This window comes from Stenella coeruleoalba (genome assembly GCF_951394435.1).
Source record: "Stenella coeruleoalba genome assembly, chromosome: 13".
NCBI lineage: Eukaryota > Metazoa > Chordata > Mammalia > Artiodactyla > Delphinidae > Stenella > Stenella coeruleoalba.
The window spans coordinates 80391581-80409727 of record NC_137159.1 but is presented as its reverse complement, the minus strand read 5'-3'; the positions used below and the strand labels follow the sequence as shown (position 1 = coordinate 80409727).

General features: G+C 35.0%; 1 long non-coding RNA gene across 1 annotated transcript in view; it reads right to left on the bottom strand.

Annotated features, from left to right (window-relative positions):
- Positions 1-262: 262 nt before the first annotated feature.
- The window catches only part of LOC307196412, a 290432-nt gene continuing 272547 nt past the window's right edge, over positions 263-18147 (bottom strand). Inside the window, exon 4 of the long non-coding RNA XR_013831130.1 lies at positions 263-526. This is a non-coding gene — a long non-coding RNA (uncharacterized lncRNA). The remainder of the gene's footprint in view (positions 527-18147) is intronic.

Below are 18147 nucleotides of genomic sequence, written 5' to 3'. Positions count from 1 at the left end.
AGGTCCTACTATATAGCACAAAGAACTATATTCAATATCCTATGATAAACCATAATGGAAAATAATATTTTAAAAAGAATGTCTATATATATATAATGAATCACTTGTCTGTACAGCAGTAATTAACACATTATAAATCAACTACACTTCAAAAATAAAGAGAAAAAAGTCCTCTGAGTTTAACATTTAGCTTTGAATTGCCAGTTAATCGATCTCAACTATTCGTTATCTTTTTTTTTCTTAGCAATACCCATCTGATTCCATTGTTCTTACAATTACTAGTTCACTCATATTCCTCAAGTCCTTGATAAACTGAACCAGTCAAGGAATTTCTCTTCACTGTATACCATCTTAGTTCACCAGTGATAAAGTTCCAACAGTTGCGTCACTATTTTGTGCCAAAGGTGATATGTGCTTTACTTACCACTTGTAATGTCATTTCTGGCTGGGTAACAGATGTTCCAGCTCCATCCAAGTAGCTGTTTTCTTATACCCCTTCCAGTCCCAACCATCAAAATCGGGTTTCCTGGGAAACAGAATCAGAACTCTTACAAATTAGAGTGAAAGGGTGTCTTGGTCAGCTCAGGCTGCCATAACAAAATATCAAGGCTGGGTGGTTTTACACTGGAAATTTATTTTCTCATGGTTTTGGAGAATGGGAAGTCAAAGATGAAGATTCTGGCAGCGTTCAGGTTCTGGTGAGCTTGCAGAAGGCTGCCTTCTTATTGTGCCCTCACATGGGAACAAGCCTGAGCTCTGGTCTCTCTTCCTCTTTGAAAAGAACACCAGTTCTACCAGATCAGGGATTTGACCTTATGATCTCACTTAACCTTAAGAGTATCCTTAAAAGTCCTATTTTCAGTACAGACATATGGGGAGAGTAGTTAAGGCTTCTAAGTAAATTCGGGGGGGTGTGCTATAATTCAGTCCATAGTAAAGGGTCAGGCCTTTATATCCTTATATTGATCAGTCAATCGATATAGGTCACCTGGGAATGTGTCGTAGCCTTGGACAAGTTGGCTCCCCTCCCTTGACGCAATCTCCAGGGAAAGCTGACCGCCGAGGGCTCCCTGCCACTGTCAGTCTGAACAGCATCCATCGGATGCCTTGTGGGGTAACTGCCCTCAGCTGAGGAGGCTCACCTCGCACAAGCCCATGCTTTCTTTCCAGAGGCAACCTGCATTCAATAACTGGTTGAGAGGGCTATAAAAAAGAGCCAGTCACCTTGCCCCAGTTCAGCACAATTCTACAGGGCTCTCCCAGCTCTTGAACCCCTTTAGGATTTTCTGAATCATTGTTGTTACTGCTTCACAGAGTATTTCTCTTCCTGCCAGGTAAGAGAAGCACTCCTTCACTCCCTGCTTCACTCTCTCCTGCAGATGTTGATCCCCTAGTAAACTCTCTGCACATTTGATCTCCATCTCAGAGTTTTCTTCCCAGGAAACCCAACCAGTGCCATTGGAAATCAATAAATATATTTTTAAAATTGAAGGATTCTGAAACCAGGAAGTTTTCTTGGTTGCACTTAGGCCTTCATATATCAGAAAATTGCCTAAAACCTTATAATAATATAGCCATAAGAAATATATCCACAAATGTGTAATAAGCAGGCAACCAAAATGCCGTAACACATGATTATAATCACTAAGATGTATGGTGCAACAGTATCATTTATGCAATAGTCTTTTTTTCTATGAAACAGCACTTTACACTTGGAAATGCAAAGTAAGTAAATTATAATTCATTGAATCACAAGCTTAAAAGCTGAAATTCAAAGTCAAATAAAGAAGTACCTTCTTTATTCATAACCACATATCATGCTGAAAATAATCTATATGTTATTAGAAAGAACTTAAGAAACTCTTAAGACAATTGTTTAACCTAATATTTACAAATGTATTATATTTCTTAATATTAATTAAATTTAAATTCAGCTATTTCTCTCACCTATATCTCTCAGAATACAAACAGTCACAGCAAAGTTATTTTGCATCAACATATACGCCTCTAAAACTCTGATGATGAATATAAAATTGATGTTGAAAATTGACTGGGCAATATTATCAATTATTTTGTGGCTTTCATATTCCAAAAGGTCATTGTATGCTATGAAAATAGTTTCTAAGTTTTTCAAACCTTCCAAAAAATATACAGAAATAATAAAAATATTATCAAGGTCACCCAAACTTAGTGTCATTTGTATGAGACTTATATTCTGGTTTAATTCAGTCATATTTTCAGCAGGTAGTATTGTTCAGTGCTTACAAACTCAGCCTCTGATGTGAGAAATAAGATGCTGAATTTTGGCTCACCGCTTACTAGGAACTTTCAGCAACTTAATCTCTCTAAGACTGTTTCCTTATCTCTAAATCAGGACTTATATTAATAATGCCTATACCAAAGAGTTGCCTTAGAATGAAATGAGAAAATGGATGTAAAATGATTAGCAAGGTGCCTATCACATAGCAAGCAGTCAAGAAATGTGAGCTGTTGTTATTATGCATTTACTTACCTTATATAAAATAGGTATTGCATATGAAAAGACCCTTGGAAACTATAAAGCATTATGTATAAGTACGGGTTATTAAACCTCTACCACCCAAGTCATAGCTTCATGATTAATAATGAGAGCTAGTCTCTATCACTGTGCCAAGGACTAATATAATTATATATTAATAATCTTCATAACAGCCTTAACATTAAGCTTCATTTTCTCCTTTCTATGTACGAGAGATTTGAAAATCAAAGGGGTAAATGATTTGTCCAACTCAAATATCTGGCACATAATGGAACCAAGCGTCAAATTTATAGTGTTCTGAATTCAAAGTTTGCAGTTCCTTCCTTGTACTACATTAGATGTCTAAAAGAAAATGATGATAATAATGGCAATTAATTGCATTTGTTATCCTCTACAATCTCATTCAATGCCAACATTTAAAGATGCTTTAATTGGTGAATTTCTCATGCCTTCTATTCTCACTTAATCTCAGAAATTTTTCCACAAAGGGAAATTATATCTCACTGGCTTTGTGAAATTTTATGCAGTGTAATTTGTAATGTCCGTGTTCTTAATTTCAAAATTGCTGCAAATTTTATGGCTCATAATAAGACACTAAACTGCCCACTGGCAAAATACCAAAAATAATGAAAATTGGGTATTCATGCATCTCTATTTTCAACATAGACACTTGACATAGTTTGTTGATAAAATAGCAAATAAGAATTTTAAAAGTATTCATAAGAAAACAGCACTTTCTTAGTGTTATGTTTCCCCTTTGTTTTTAAGAGAAAGTCAACTGTGGAAGAAGAGATAATAAATTAAATATACCTATCTTTTAAAGGCAGGCAGAGATAAGAAAGTAAGAAAGAACAAACTTTGTGTGCATTGTTTAGAAGTCAGGCTTACTAAAAGTCACTGAAAGAGTCGTGTATTAGTGTATTACCATTTCACGGACACAATTTATATCTACCTATCTTCTATCTCACAACAACTCAGTGAGCTGGGTGGTAATGGTGGTTTTATTTTTTTTAAAGAACATAAGATGAAAAAAGGTAGTAATATTTTTCTGAGGCACAAAAATGAGTAAGGGGTTAAGAGAACAAGTTTTCTCTCTCTCTCCGTTCATGGGCCATATTCTGGAAGAAAAATATTCTGTAAATTAGAACTATTTCTATAGATATAATGACAGGGAGAATGGGCCAATCTAGACTTTTAGGTATTTGTATATCAATGTATGAACTACTTATTTGAAATAGTCCTTGAAAACTCTTAAACTAACTCTATTTAGGTTCCTTAAATCTCTCTAAAATTTATGTTTCATCTGCTCTTTAATTTCAGATACGTAGTGCAGTATAAGACATGACACTGGAGGAAAAATTCACTAATGATTAACAAAAAATATATGTATGTTTGATATGATGTTAACTGTTAATTACTCTTCACTAGATGCTAGGGAATTGGTGAAAGTCTTACCTAGGAGTAGCAGTCATGTTTCTCTCTCTGGATTTTCATTTGAAAACAATCTTTTGCTGTCCTAGTTCTGGGTCTATACTACATGTTCTGTGCTTTTATATAATATTTGGACCAAAGCTGGTCTTTTATTTCTTGCTAAAAACATTACTTTCTTAAATTAAGCAAGTTTTGTAGTCTCTGAAACTATTAGTCCATGTCTACAAATTAAATTTCAGGCTTTTATTTTAGTCCAGTAGCTATACTGCTAGTTCCTGCTTTTTTTTTTTTTTTTTTTTCTTCCAGGCCGCACTGTGTGGCATGTGGCTTGAGGGAACTTAATTCCACAACCAGGAATGGAACCCTTGCCCCCTGCATTGGGGCTGCAGAGTCTTAACCACTGGACTGCCAAGGAAGTGCCCATTTTTTTCTTTCCGATCCTGCTTTTTACCAGCTGTCTCCACTGAAATGTGCATCTTTTGCATTCAGCCTCACTCAGCTCTTCAATCATTCATGACTAAGGCAAGCAGTATGTGAGGAGTAGTATATTCCACAATGGCTGGATCCCAAATTAATGCTGTTTCCATAAGACTGGAAATGTGTCCACCTTGCCTTTTCCCTCTACTGTGCATTGCCATTTCGGCAAGATTGACTGGACTTCTCTCTTGGTGCATAATCATTGCTTTCTTGGGATGCTTCCTCTCATATTAGGACTGACACCCCGTTGCTGGCCTAGATTTGTCCCTACGACCTAGAAAGGCATATGCCTATCTTTTATAGTCCCAGTTATCATCTGCACTTTTGTTGCCAAGAGGCTCTTCACCCAGACCACCATGAAATTAATCTGTGAACTTGAATATCTGTTGCTTTCTATTTCTGCAACCTCACACTTTCTCATAAATCCCATGGAATAAAGCATTTATTTTTCAATGTCAGTTTAGGTCATGATTACCAAACATTCTGGGCAAAGGTTTTGGGTTTCTGATTCTCACTTTGATACTAATCCCCAATGCATGTAAAAGTCCACATTTGAATTCTCCTTGTCTTCATTCTAACTCCCGACATAGGCTCCAACTTTGGTAAGCTGGATAAAACGTTTGAAAATCCCTCAAGTCACGCTAGTACCAGGTCAGATCTAGTAGTTGAGCAGAATAATCTGCTCTGCCCGTTTTTCCTGTACTCTCCAAGACCCATCCCAGTTTTCCAATCCTTACCACTCCATTAGTGAAAAGATGGACAGATAGTGACAAATAGACAGACAGACCTAGTTAGACAAACAAAATTGTTTTGTGTTCCATATGCCAGTTTAGAAAACATTAATACATAAGTTAAGGTTTCCTTTCTTTGCCGTTTGTAACTCTCTTCCAAGAAGACATCCCTTCATGATGTAAACCCAATCGATGTTCTTTATCATTTCATTTTGACTTTGAAGCACAACAAAGGTTCTCCTCTCTGGGGAGGGAATAACTGTTAGACCTTTGAAATTCACCTGGAGAAATTCAAACCAAATTACTAAGAATACAGCCAAAAAAAAAAAAGAATCCTGTTTTCAAGGAACTTAGGATCTATTGGAGTAGACAGATAGTAGAGAGTCAAAGTATGACTTTCCACTAATGCCAAGTATACTTCAAATTTTTCTGAACTTTATTTCATGCATCCTTAAATTGATGTATGTTATCTTGTCCTTATCACTCAGGGGCCCAGGATGGATGTGACAACTGCCCTGAAAAAGAAAGATCCCCCCCAAATTAGTGTCCCAGTAAATGGAACTTTATAGGGTAAAGTCTTTATCTAAAATAGCTAGAGAAACAAGAAAATTTTAAAAGAAAATGCAAGCTGAGTCTCTACAGATAAATGAGAGTCAAACAGTGGAAAATAAGAACAGTTTCTAAAAATCCAAGTTATAAGTACCTGAACAATGAGAGGCAATAAAAACATTCTGAAGGGAAGATTGGAACAACCTGGGAAATGCATGTGAAAGTTAAAATAAGAAGAAAGAGCTGAAGAAATTTATCTCCATAATAGCCTGAGCGCCCAATTATGCTTTAACTGGCTATTAGTTTCTAACCAGTTTGAAGTTCAAGCTACAGGTCAAAATTGTGTTTCTATTTTCTCCACACACATCTGTCTTACATATGTCAAGACAGTTAATACATGTCTGTCCTATTCATGCCCAGTATACTAGAGGTGATGTCTGATGGTTTAGAATCAGTATGTTTCTCATGTATTGAATGTTTAGGAGACTCAGGATTTAAATTTAAAGGCAGATAATCTAATATGACTCCCATACTATAAATCTCTATCATACAACTTGTAGATGAATATAGAAAGAAAATAAAAAATGGAAACGTCTCCAATCTTTAAGTCACAGAATACCAGAGTTAGAAAGGAACTAAAAACACAAATTCAGCCCTTTAAAAATAAAGAATCTTGGATACATGATTCTGGTTGACTTTTGGTTATCCATCTTCCATTTGACTGTCTCAAGGAGCAGAGGTAGCTTATCATTCTTTATAATAATATATCAACACTTGCTTTCTACAATACCTCTCCCATGTGAGATATATGGGATGACACAGCACATGGTGTTTTCTTACGCATATGACAGCCATTCAGAGATTTGGGAGTGTATCTAACACCTCCCGAGTCAACACACACCCAGATAAGCCAGTTTTCTCTATAATTCTATCTATAGGTGGGCTTCTCAATCCCTTCACCATCCTAGGCACTCCCTGGTAGTTTTTCAGTGTCTCTGTTTGTTTCACCACTCATTCATATCTAAGATTTAATCACCAAGACTGACACTGAAGATCGTGCACATTTTTTTCATGTGTTTGTTTTGATAGCGTAAGGAAACATGGAAACATTTGTTCTTGGGAGATAATGTCAGAAATAGATCTATAAGCTTTTCTACAAATAGACTCACCTTTATAATCTAACTCATTTATTACACTGGAGCATAGGGAGGCACAAAAATAAAATTCAAATAGCTGTTGAAAAAGTGATTCTGTTTCAAAGCAGAGATAATTTGCTTTAGCTCTAGCATAAAATGTGAGCGGGAACTACTATAGACTTAAGTGAATCAGATCACAAACTGAATTTATTATGATTTATACCTATTAGGACTCTATGCATATTTTACTGAGATGTGATAGCAGAGTCTATGCCCTAACAGGGCAGTGAAATGAGAGAAATGTGAGTTGCAAAGTAGATAAGACTGAACTTGAATCTCTACAGCTGAACTGTTTGGCTGTGTAAATTCAGCCAGGTTAATTAACCTTTCTGAATTTCACATATGTAAAATAGAAAAATTGTACTAGCCCAATAGGATTGAAATGTATAAACAGGGTCAATACTTAAACGTGTCACACAAAGAAAATGGCATTTGGTAGTGTGCTACTGTATCTGATATAATCACTGCAAAAGTTTTTTATTAGTTTACATGTGTTTGATATGTCTTTGACCATTCATATATATGAGTATATACAGACAGTTATACATGGTGCCAGCACACACACATAGATGTAATAAAAGTTTAAAAATAAAAATTTTGTATATAACTTCCAAAAGGTGGTTAATAAGCCTTTGCTTTAGAAATGAATTTGAAATATATTGATTAACTACTAATTTCAATTTAAAATTAACTTGAAAGCAGCATAACCATATTAGGGAACTGAATTATACAAGTAATGAAATTATTCAGTTATAAGGTAAGTCGATGCTATTCAATAAAGGTATAAAATGTACTCAGTATGGTAAATGAGGAAGTGAGAAAAAACATGGCACAATGTAATAAATACATTACAAGGCTTAGAAGTAAAGTTCCTTGATCAAAGGAGGGTTTCCTGCTTTTAAGAGCTGATCACAATTTTGAATAGTTTTACATTAAGGGAGAAATTACTTCATCAACCAGATTAGGGGGATTGAGCCTAGAGATTAATGGGGTGACAAGTGTTTCAGTCAGAGTTCTTTCATGTGAATTATACTCCCAATTCAGTCACTTAATTCAACATAATCTTGGACAAGTAACTCAACTGTGATGTTCCTTAATTTCCTCAGCTATTTTATGAAGATGAATTTATTAACACTTCGCTTAAAATTAAAGAATATAATTGCAACAGTTCTGAATAAAGTTTCTTATTGATTTGTGACCATAAATCCCACATGCGGGCTTCCCTGGTGGCGCAGTGGTTGAGAGTCCGCCTGCCGATGCAGGGGACACGGGTTCGTGACCGGGTCCAGGAAGATCCCACATGCCGCGGAGCGGCTGGGCCCATGAGCCATGGCCGCTGAGCCTGCGCGTCTGGAGCCTGTGCTCCGCAACGGGAGAGGCCACAACAGTGAGAGGCCCGAGTACCGAAAAAAAAAAAAAAATCCCACATGCATGTGCTCCTTGCCACACTTTTTTTGCTTTAAACCAGCCCACAACTCAAGTGTGCCCAAAGAGACACCAACTAGGCAATCAAGTACTGAAAAGTTATTGTCTTGAAGTCATCATACATAAATACATGGATAGTTATTTCACTCTTGAAAAAAAAAATTTCTGAATTATAAGGGGATTTAAGTAATGTACAATGGTGAGCTGGAGGTAGGTGGACAGATAAGGGAGTGATGTTAGTTCTTTTACTTTTTTAACTATACCCAGATAACCAAGCGATTTTCTTGGTTGAACACCTGCTATAAAGAGAACAATTAGGTCAAAATATGGATGAGGCCAAACAAAGATTGCCCATTGCTAGGTTAGATTTACATCCTGATTTTTTTAACTAAGAATCTAGAAAGGCAGCTTAAATTGCATGGCTATAGAGAATAGAAGCATATTCGGTTTGTCCCAGTTTTGCTTCCCAAGGTACCTCAGAATCCCTAATGGAAATGCACAGCTGGCATTAATACATGACCTTGCTGATTCTAACATGCTTAATTTTTGCTGTGCCACAGTCCTGTTATGCTTTAGTTTATATCGTCATTCAGGAAGGATTTATACAAGCTAACTTGCACTTCTTTTTTTCTATTTAAGGAAATATCTACAAATAGCCAAGCTCAACATCAGCAAAATCATATCCTTAGACTGAGCAAAAAGCAATCACTAACCTGATATACCTGAATCTAACTGGTTATTGTTGCCTGTAATACTGGCTTCTGCTACCCTGCTCCTAATACACTGACAAGGCAGCCTGGGAACATTTGATAAAGCCAGTCAAAAAGGCAACCTTAAACTAAAACTCTATGCTGATGTCAGTAGACGCAGCTAAAAGAAAATAGTCATACGATTAAATAAAAACACTGGAACAATGATATGCCAGGTAAAAAACAGAAAGTTTGAGTGACAATATTCATATCATAAAAATATAGGGTAAAAATACAAAATAGCATGAACTGGGCTGATTACTACTATGTTGACAACATAGCTAATACACAACTGATATCTGAGCAATACCGATGAGCTTTCATTTTCTAATAATCTAGGATAAGGTAAGGAGACACGTCACAAAACCCAGCTAATCTTGGAAATTTTAAGATGCCCCTCTTAGCTGTGGACATTTCAAGCAGAAAATAATCCATAGATTTTTAAAAAATGGAGAGACCCTTACTCTTACAAAAATCACAAATATCTTCACATCAAGAAAAAAGAAACTGCAAGCAAAGTAAAGAGAATAATATAAAGGATGAAAAATTGGTCAGGAAATCAGATGTCAGATTTTAACAACACATATAGAGATTTTAAAGAAAAACTTTGTGTTCCACGAGTTTTACGCCCTGACAAGTTGTCATTCATATGTGTGAAGGCAACAAAAATGGGCTTAATTTTCCTAATGTCTGCTTTTTGTGCGATAGACTGAACACATGCTGGATTTGCCCATTTCTTACCAAAAATCAGGAAAATGACAGAAAAGTCATTTTAAATATAAGCTAATGAATGCTTAGCAGCTATCAAATACATGAAAGAGAATTCATACACATCACTTCATGTGCTTAAAATACAACTTTCTTGGTCTTCTTTAACTGTCTTTGTCTTCCTGTATAGCCCTCTCCTCTCTGGGGTAGTTAGGAATTTGGATTTGCAAGCCACTTGCCCAAGTTTGCATCCAAGTTCTGCCATTTCCTAATGTTATGAATTGGAAAATTTCCCTGTGCCTGTTTTCCCATTTGTAGAACAAGGATAATTATAGTTCCCTACCTCCTGTGCTACTTTTTGGGATGAATAAGTTATAGTACGGGTAAAATACTTAGTCATTTCTGATTTATAAGAAGTGCTACATAAGTGTTAGCTACTATTTCTTTTGACATTGGAGGCCAAATATTGTTAAAATTTCCAGTAAAATATAAAGAAAGCCTTTCTGTTTTAACCATTGTCTTTGGGGCAATTATATAGTCACTTCAAAGATAACATTTCCTATTAAAAGTATTCTATCATCTTGGAGTTTAATATCAAAAATGATTTTTTCAGGAACACAGACATGTTTTCTTTTTTAGAAGGCTCTTAATTATTGAATATATATATATATATATATATATATATATATATATATATATATATCTCCAAGTGATCTATTTCTCTTCCTGTTTTGGTAGCTTGTGTCTCTCAAATAAATGATCCATTTCAACTATACTATAATATTTATGGGTATGGTTTTATTCATACTATTCCTTTATTAACTTTACTATCCTTTTTGATTCATTTATTATCTCTATAACCCATGGAATCGGTAGTAATTTTCAGCCTTTCATTTCCGATAGTCGTCATTTGCATCTTTTGTTTTTTTCTTGGTTAGCCTAGCTGGAGATTTATCACTTTCACTGATCTTTTTAATAAAACCAGATTTTGTTTCCTTTATTACTTTCCTGTTAAACCATTTAGATATTATAAAAATATATTTTATCTAAATTTGTACATGGCTATTTTTTAAAATCTGTTTTGTTATTTTCAATATTCTTGCGTTCTCATTTTATCTTCATATTTTATTTCTTTAAATATTTGAATAATTATTTAATCAGTTTTTGATTATTCTAAACTCTAATGTCCTTTGCTTACCTAAATCTATCATTTGTTTTTTATTTTGTTTTGATTTGTTTTTATTTCTCTAAAAATACCTTGTCTGTTTAACTGTTATTCAATATAAATTTACATATAAGATTTTTCTTTTTCTTTCTCTCTTTAATATGTCAAAAACATTGGAGTGTAAATTGGCTATAACTGGTAAATGGAGGTCACAACTCAGACATTCTACTCTTTTCCAGTGTCTCTGAATTAATCTGGGATTAACTTATTGCTGTCTGAAGGCTCAGTTTCCAGATGATAGTGCTGATAATAGGCATTTGTTTTCAGTTTGACCCCCTGATTTCATGTTTGCTTACTCTTCATTCCAGGTTCAACTAATAATTATTTTTGTCCCTGGGGATCTTCTTTATTTCTTGAAAGCTTCAAAAAAAAAAGTATAGAAAAATATTTGTGTAGGGTGCCTCAGAAAAATCTTTTCTTCCATACTTTCATAAGTAAAATCTCTGTTTAAAAAAATATAAACTTCAGAAAGTAAAGCTAAAAATTATTTTGTTAGAATGAGAAACTAAAACTAAACAAATAGGGCACAATAGAACAGACGTAAAAATTTATAAAGATGGCATGCTTACTAGATCCATGTCATATGTATTTTGTTATCTATACACAGCAAGTTGCTAAAATATGGATGATAGTTTTTATTATAATTACATGTCACACACTAGGTATGACATAAAACTGGAATCTTCTTAGTTAAACATGAATATTATTTTATTGCTACTATAATATAACTCAAAATGGGACTTGAGCTCTGAATTTCTCTTTATTAATGTTGTTCTTACAATATCCCTTCTTTTCCCATTTTTGAGGATAAGATCATTCAAACTAGAAGCCAAAAATATTTTTAAGATCAGATCATTTTTATTTGGCCTAACACCACAAAGAATTTGTCAATAATATACACACACAGATTATTTAAATATGTACATTTTGTTGAAGGATGACTGAATATTTTAGGATAGAGAGACCATGTCCATTTCCTTGAATGGTATACACCTATTACAGTGACCTGCACATTAAAGGATCATAAAATTATGTTAATAAAGAAACAAATGCCATTGCATAGTTCACTGATATAGAAAGTTGGTACAATGCAATGTCATAGTCTCTCTTTTATTCTGTTGTGTTTTTTTTTTAACTCGTTTAAAGCGGTTGAAGACAGTGGCAAAAATATCAAAGTGGAGATTTTCTGCAGAGTCAAATTTTTATATTACGAGAGATTATACAAAATAAAAACATCATTTCAAATTATTAAAAGACTGAGAAAGTTTATATGATAGAGAATCCCAAATAATAAATAATCTTATGTCAGTTAAGAAATTGGTATCATTTGTATTCTGTACAATATCAAAATTATCTATAAAGAAAGATGAGAAGACTTTCAATAACAGTAATTTTTCCAATTCCAAATTAAATTATGGAATTTATAGTTTAAATAAATATATTTAATTATATGTTTGAAACATTTTTAAGTATCTTTTTATGAAAAATCTAGATCTGAAAATAATTTGTTTGAGATATTTATACTGAAGATATGGTAGAAGAAAAAGAAGAAATATTATTTTATCAAAATCTGGTTGCTACTACCAAAGCTGATCCTGACTTTGAAATTGTGTCCTAATCTTTTTCAAGTAAATGACCTGACATGGAGGAAAAGAATGATTGGACTGTAGAGAGATGATTCCTCCATAATTCTAGAATTATAATCGTATTTTCAGTAGGGAAACATTTTGTTTGTAGGATGTATGGTATCCTTTCATAAAAAACAAATTGCTGCTCAGTGCTTTATAAAATATGTTTAATTATGAAAATAAATAGGAAAGTGCTTTTTGATCCCTATTTCCTGGAACAGAATAATATGCTGATATGTAAGTACCACTCTCCCATTGATGGCATGTGATATATATAAAATAATCAGATGTTTCTAAAATTCCATTACATTGGTTTCCTCTTCTTAATGTTTACTTTCATTATTTATTTATTGGCTGCATTAGGTCTTTGTTGCTGCACGTGGGCTTTCTTTAGTTGCGTCAAACAGGGGCTACTCTTCGTTGTCGTGCACGGGCTTTTCACTGCAGTGGCTTATCTTGTTGCAGAGCATGGGGTCTAGGTGTGCGGGCTTCAGTAGTTGTGGCATGAGGGTTCAGGAGTTGTGGCACGCAGGCTCTAGAGTGCAGGCTCAGTAGTTGTGGTGCAAGGGCTTAGTTGCTCCGCAGCATGTGGGATCTTCCCAGACCAGGGCTCGAACCCGTGTCCCCTACATTGGCAGGTGGATTCTAAACCACTGTGCCACCAGGGAAGCCCTACTTTCATTTTTTAATTTGAATTTTAAACACCATTTGTATCTTTCTTTTTAAAAAGAGAAATCACAGTAAGATTGAGAAAGTCTAAATTGGTTAGGTTGGCACTAAACATCCATGGTTTTATGTGCCATTATGATATTTTGGAGCTAACAGTGAACTATGAACCAAGAGCTTAGTGGGTTCCTTTAAGATGTTCATTACTTCTTTGTTCACTTTGTTTCATTGCAAAACTCCTTGAGCTGCTGTTTCTCTTCAGTAGCAGCAGAAGAATGTACTACACAGATTGAGCTCCAGGATCTCTTTCAGCTCTAATAGTCTATGACTCTGCTTTGAAATTAAACTTTTCCTATCCAACAATTTATATTATGCAGGGAAAGACAGATTTTAGGTTTGTTTGAATACTATATTTATATTAATTAATATTGTGGGTGAGAATTTTACAAATAATGCAGTAATACAAAAGCAATTATTCATTACCTAACTTTAAATTTATGAAACTACTCAAAAATTTTCTAAAATAACACATTTTTGTAGATTTTTATAATATTATATAATAACTAAGCATCCTTATTATGACTTCTGTGGTCCAGAAATGCCATATTAGATAAATCTAATTGTCTACTCGTCAAATACACTTTGTCTGAGAGGAATTAAGGGGCAATTTGGGGGATAATCAGATAGATACATTTTAAATTCCTTTTAACTTTATTATTAAGTATATAAGGATTATATGGTGTGTGGGTCAAGTACTTTGAAAAGCACTATAAATTCAGCAGGAAAAGTTATGCAAAATTTATGTACAAAAGCATTTAATGGGTTCTACTATGTAGCAGAAACTATTCCCAATTTCAGGAACATAAAAATAGTAAGGTTGAATTTGTGGTATTGTTATTGCTTATGGTAATGATGGTGGTGGCACCACATACACAATGCACTCTAACACAAGACAAGCTATCAATATTAGAGACACAGAGAGAACGCCGTGAGCATTTGAAAAAGGGAGAGATTATATATATATACATCATCTAATTGGGAATAAGTATGGCAGTGGGGTACAGGATGTGACAATTAAGTGTGCCTTGAAGGATAAGTAGCACATATGATGTAATAGAAGTAGCTTTCAGAAAGACGCTAGGACATTCCAGAAGAACTTGATGCATAAGCACTGGCAATGCATGGATAACAGTGATGACTTCAAAAATTAATAGTGTACATAATCCTTATATAATATCAAGGAATAAATTTCGGTTATTTAAAAATAGACACGTGAAACACAGTCATAGAAATTGTGCATGTATCAAAATAGAGACAGTAACTTGCATACAGTAGGTACCAAATAATTATTGAATAAAATAATGAATAAATTCTAAAAGACTATGTGGTCATATTACCTTGAGCCTTAAAGACTATGTACTTTTTTTTAGAATTTTATATATATATATATAAATTTATTTTATTTATTTACTTATTTATTTGGTTGTTTTGGGTCTTCGTTGCTGCATGCGGGCTTTCTCTAGTTGTGGCGAGAGGGGGCTACTCTTTGTTGCAGTACACAGGTTTCTCATTGCGGTGGCTTCTCTTGTTGCGGAGCACGGGATTTAGGCATGCAGGCTTCAGTAGTTGTGGCACGCGGGTTTCAGTAGTCGTGTCATGGCTCGCGGGCTCTAGAGTGCAGGCTCAGTAGTTGCGGCACACAGGCTTAGTTTCTCTGTGGCACGTGGGATCTTCCTGAACCAGGGCTCGAACCCATGTCCCCTGCATTGGCAGGTGGATTCTAAACCACTGTGCCACCAGGGAAGTCCAAAGACTATGTACTTTTAATTCAAGGGCTGGTATTTATTCATTGTGTATCCCTAACAACTAATACTATCCCTGAAACACAAGGGCCCCTCAATAGATATTTGCTGAAAGTTGTTAAATGTATTAAACCTTGGTGCTTGACAAAGTATGGGAACAACTGTAGTTTAGCTAATGCAACATAAAATACTCCCTAATTAGATCGTATGTAAATAAATCTATAAATTACTTGTAAATATTACTGAAGAATATACTCCCTCTTTGTGCCAGAATTTTACTACCTTTTATAAGAACACAGTATTTTTTGCATAAGACATTTAAAAATATTCAATCAAGATGAGGTGGAAAAAGGCATTGCCATGGTGGGCTCATGGGAAAGTGGGTGGATAATGTCTATCTGTAGGAAAGTGTGGAAACTCCCAGTATCCTCTTATTCTTCCCTCTGATCTTATCTACATTTTACATTCTCCTTGCCTCTGGTTTTATACATGGGGATCAAGTTTACATTGCTTGGACTGTAACTGTTCATCCCTGCCGTAATTACTTTATTAGTTTAGCTGTACCATTGGGAAGATCATTTCCCATTGTGATTATACAAATTTGTTTTACAAGCCTTTATAACTAGAATTTAAATTATGCTGCTGTGGGTAAAAATAATAACAAGTATTTTATCAGGGATTGCTTCAGATAGCAGCTAAAATGATGAGTCAGTGTGCCCAAGGAAATAAGAGAAAGTTTGTCCTTCAAACTTTTTTGTATGAAATCCTCAAATGTGTTAAAGTTTTACCTCTTTATACGAGATAATTAAAGACAGGCATAGAAACAAAAACAAAATCCATGATTTCACATTATTTTTACATGTTAATGCACCCATCAAGTACTTGAGGCCTCAAGATGGAGGAAGTAATAGTATTTAGTGAATAAAATTGGAAAAGTTATGGTACTTTTATTCAACAGTAACACATCTTTTTGGTTGGAAGTAGGATGTTTTAAACAATTGAATGCCAAAATTTAGATGAAATGTATGCTCATGGGAGAGTAAAGTAGATTGTTTTGTACTGACGGAAACTATCTTATCAAACAAAAAACCCACAAAAACTAACAAAACCTGAAGTAAAGCTCTGGACTTCCCCGACTCATATGCCTGCCACTTCAGACATTATTTTTAATTAAATAGTTGACTTCATTAAAGACAGGCAGAAGTCAGAAAGAAATCTGCATTCTGAAATACTAGGGGTGGGGAAGACAGTAGGCAGGGAGAGTGGTGATTGGTCGTGGTGACGATGTATATCAATAAGCTGATGAAGAACACACATTCCAAAAGGGAGTAATCTTAGCAACAAAGAAAAAATTCATATTTATACTCCTTCACATTTGTAAGGAAATGAAAGATTATACAAATAAATTGGAAGAAAAAGAGTTATAAGGTTTAAAAGAAGAAATTATAAGGCAATTGAATAAATAGTAAATTTGAAAAGGTGACAACAAAAATAGAATATTATGAAAGTCACATGAGCAATCTGCAAAGAATACAATACACACACTTACAAACAGTCTTGACATGAGGATAGTTCCAAGCTAATGTAAAAAAAAAAAAAAAGAAAATCCAGAAACGTGCAAGATCAAGCATTCATTTTCTATTACTGCATAAGTGATCACCACAAATGTAGTGGCTAAAAAGAAAACAGAAGAAGTCACTATGTCTGTGGGTCAGGAGTCCAGGTAGGGGTTAACTAGGTCTCCTGTTCAGGATCTTACCAAGCTGCAATTAAGGTTCAAGCGGGGCAGTGGTTCTCATACAGTTGTTGGCAGAATACACTTTCTTTCATTTTAAGACAAAGGTCCCTGCTTTCTTGCTGGTTATTGACCAGAGGTATCTCTCAGCTCTTACAGCTGCCCTCTCACAACCTGGTTCTTTATTCAAAGCCAGCAAGAGAATCTCTCTCTACCTGCTTTGAAAGAGTCTTACACACTTAATGCAATCATGGAAGTGACTCCATCATATTAATAGGACCTGCCTACCCTTGAGGAGAGGGGATTACTTAGGGCATGTACACCAGAGGGTGAGAATCTTGGAGATTCTTTTAGAATTTTGCCTACCCGAAATTACAAAATGGAAGAGATGACAAATCATGAAAGGAAATGTATGCTATAAACTTGATATTTCTGAAGAAAATAGTAGAACAAATAAGAAGAACAAATAAGAATTTCTGACTTTAAGATGGCAAAGAACTTTGGATTTTTTCCCTTACCCTCAATAACTGCAGAAAACAACAAGAATAAGACACAAGAAAGAGATGGCTGAAGCTTCAGTCTCTAATTTATGAATGGAGAACACTGATGAGGCCAGAGGACTATCAATCTTAAATGTCTGCACACACTAGCAAGAAGCAAGCTTGTAAACGCTGCAGAATCAACAAAGCTTAGGAATGAGGCACTAGCATTACTGTAGTTGGTGACAGTTGGAGTGAAACTGCACTAAGGAGCAGAAAGTTGTTCCATTTCCCACCTATGTCCCCAGAAGTCAAGTGCCTATTCTTTGCAGAATCATGCCTAGGATTAGATATTTTCTGGAGGAATTTAATAAGGGAAGTGTCAGGCTTGGGGACACAATCCACAGAGCACAGGAGTAAGTTGCTAGACTGCAAAACAGAAGGATGTACCCTGTACTGATATTAATTGTAATCTACCCTCATGAGTTCCATGTGCTGGTGGTCAATATTATACCTCCATGCTAAAGGTGGCAGTGCCAGAATACTAACAGTTATGGTTACTCAGTTTTAAAGCCACCTGATAACTTCTCCAGCCACAGAGAAATCCACCAGCAAACATGTAACTTCCCACACATACACCTCCAGTAAGTATTGTAGTTCCCCTCTCTTAAATACAAATAAATAGAACATTGGGGTGCATGCACCCTTTCAGACCATGTTTTTCTCCAAATACATGCCCAGGAGTGAAATTGCAGGATCACATGGTAGCTCTACTTTTAGGTTTTTAAAGAACCTCCATACCGTTCTCCACAGTGGCTGTACCAATTT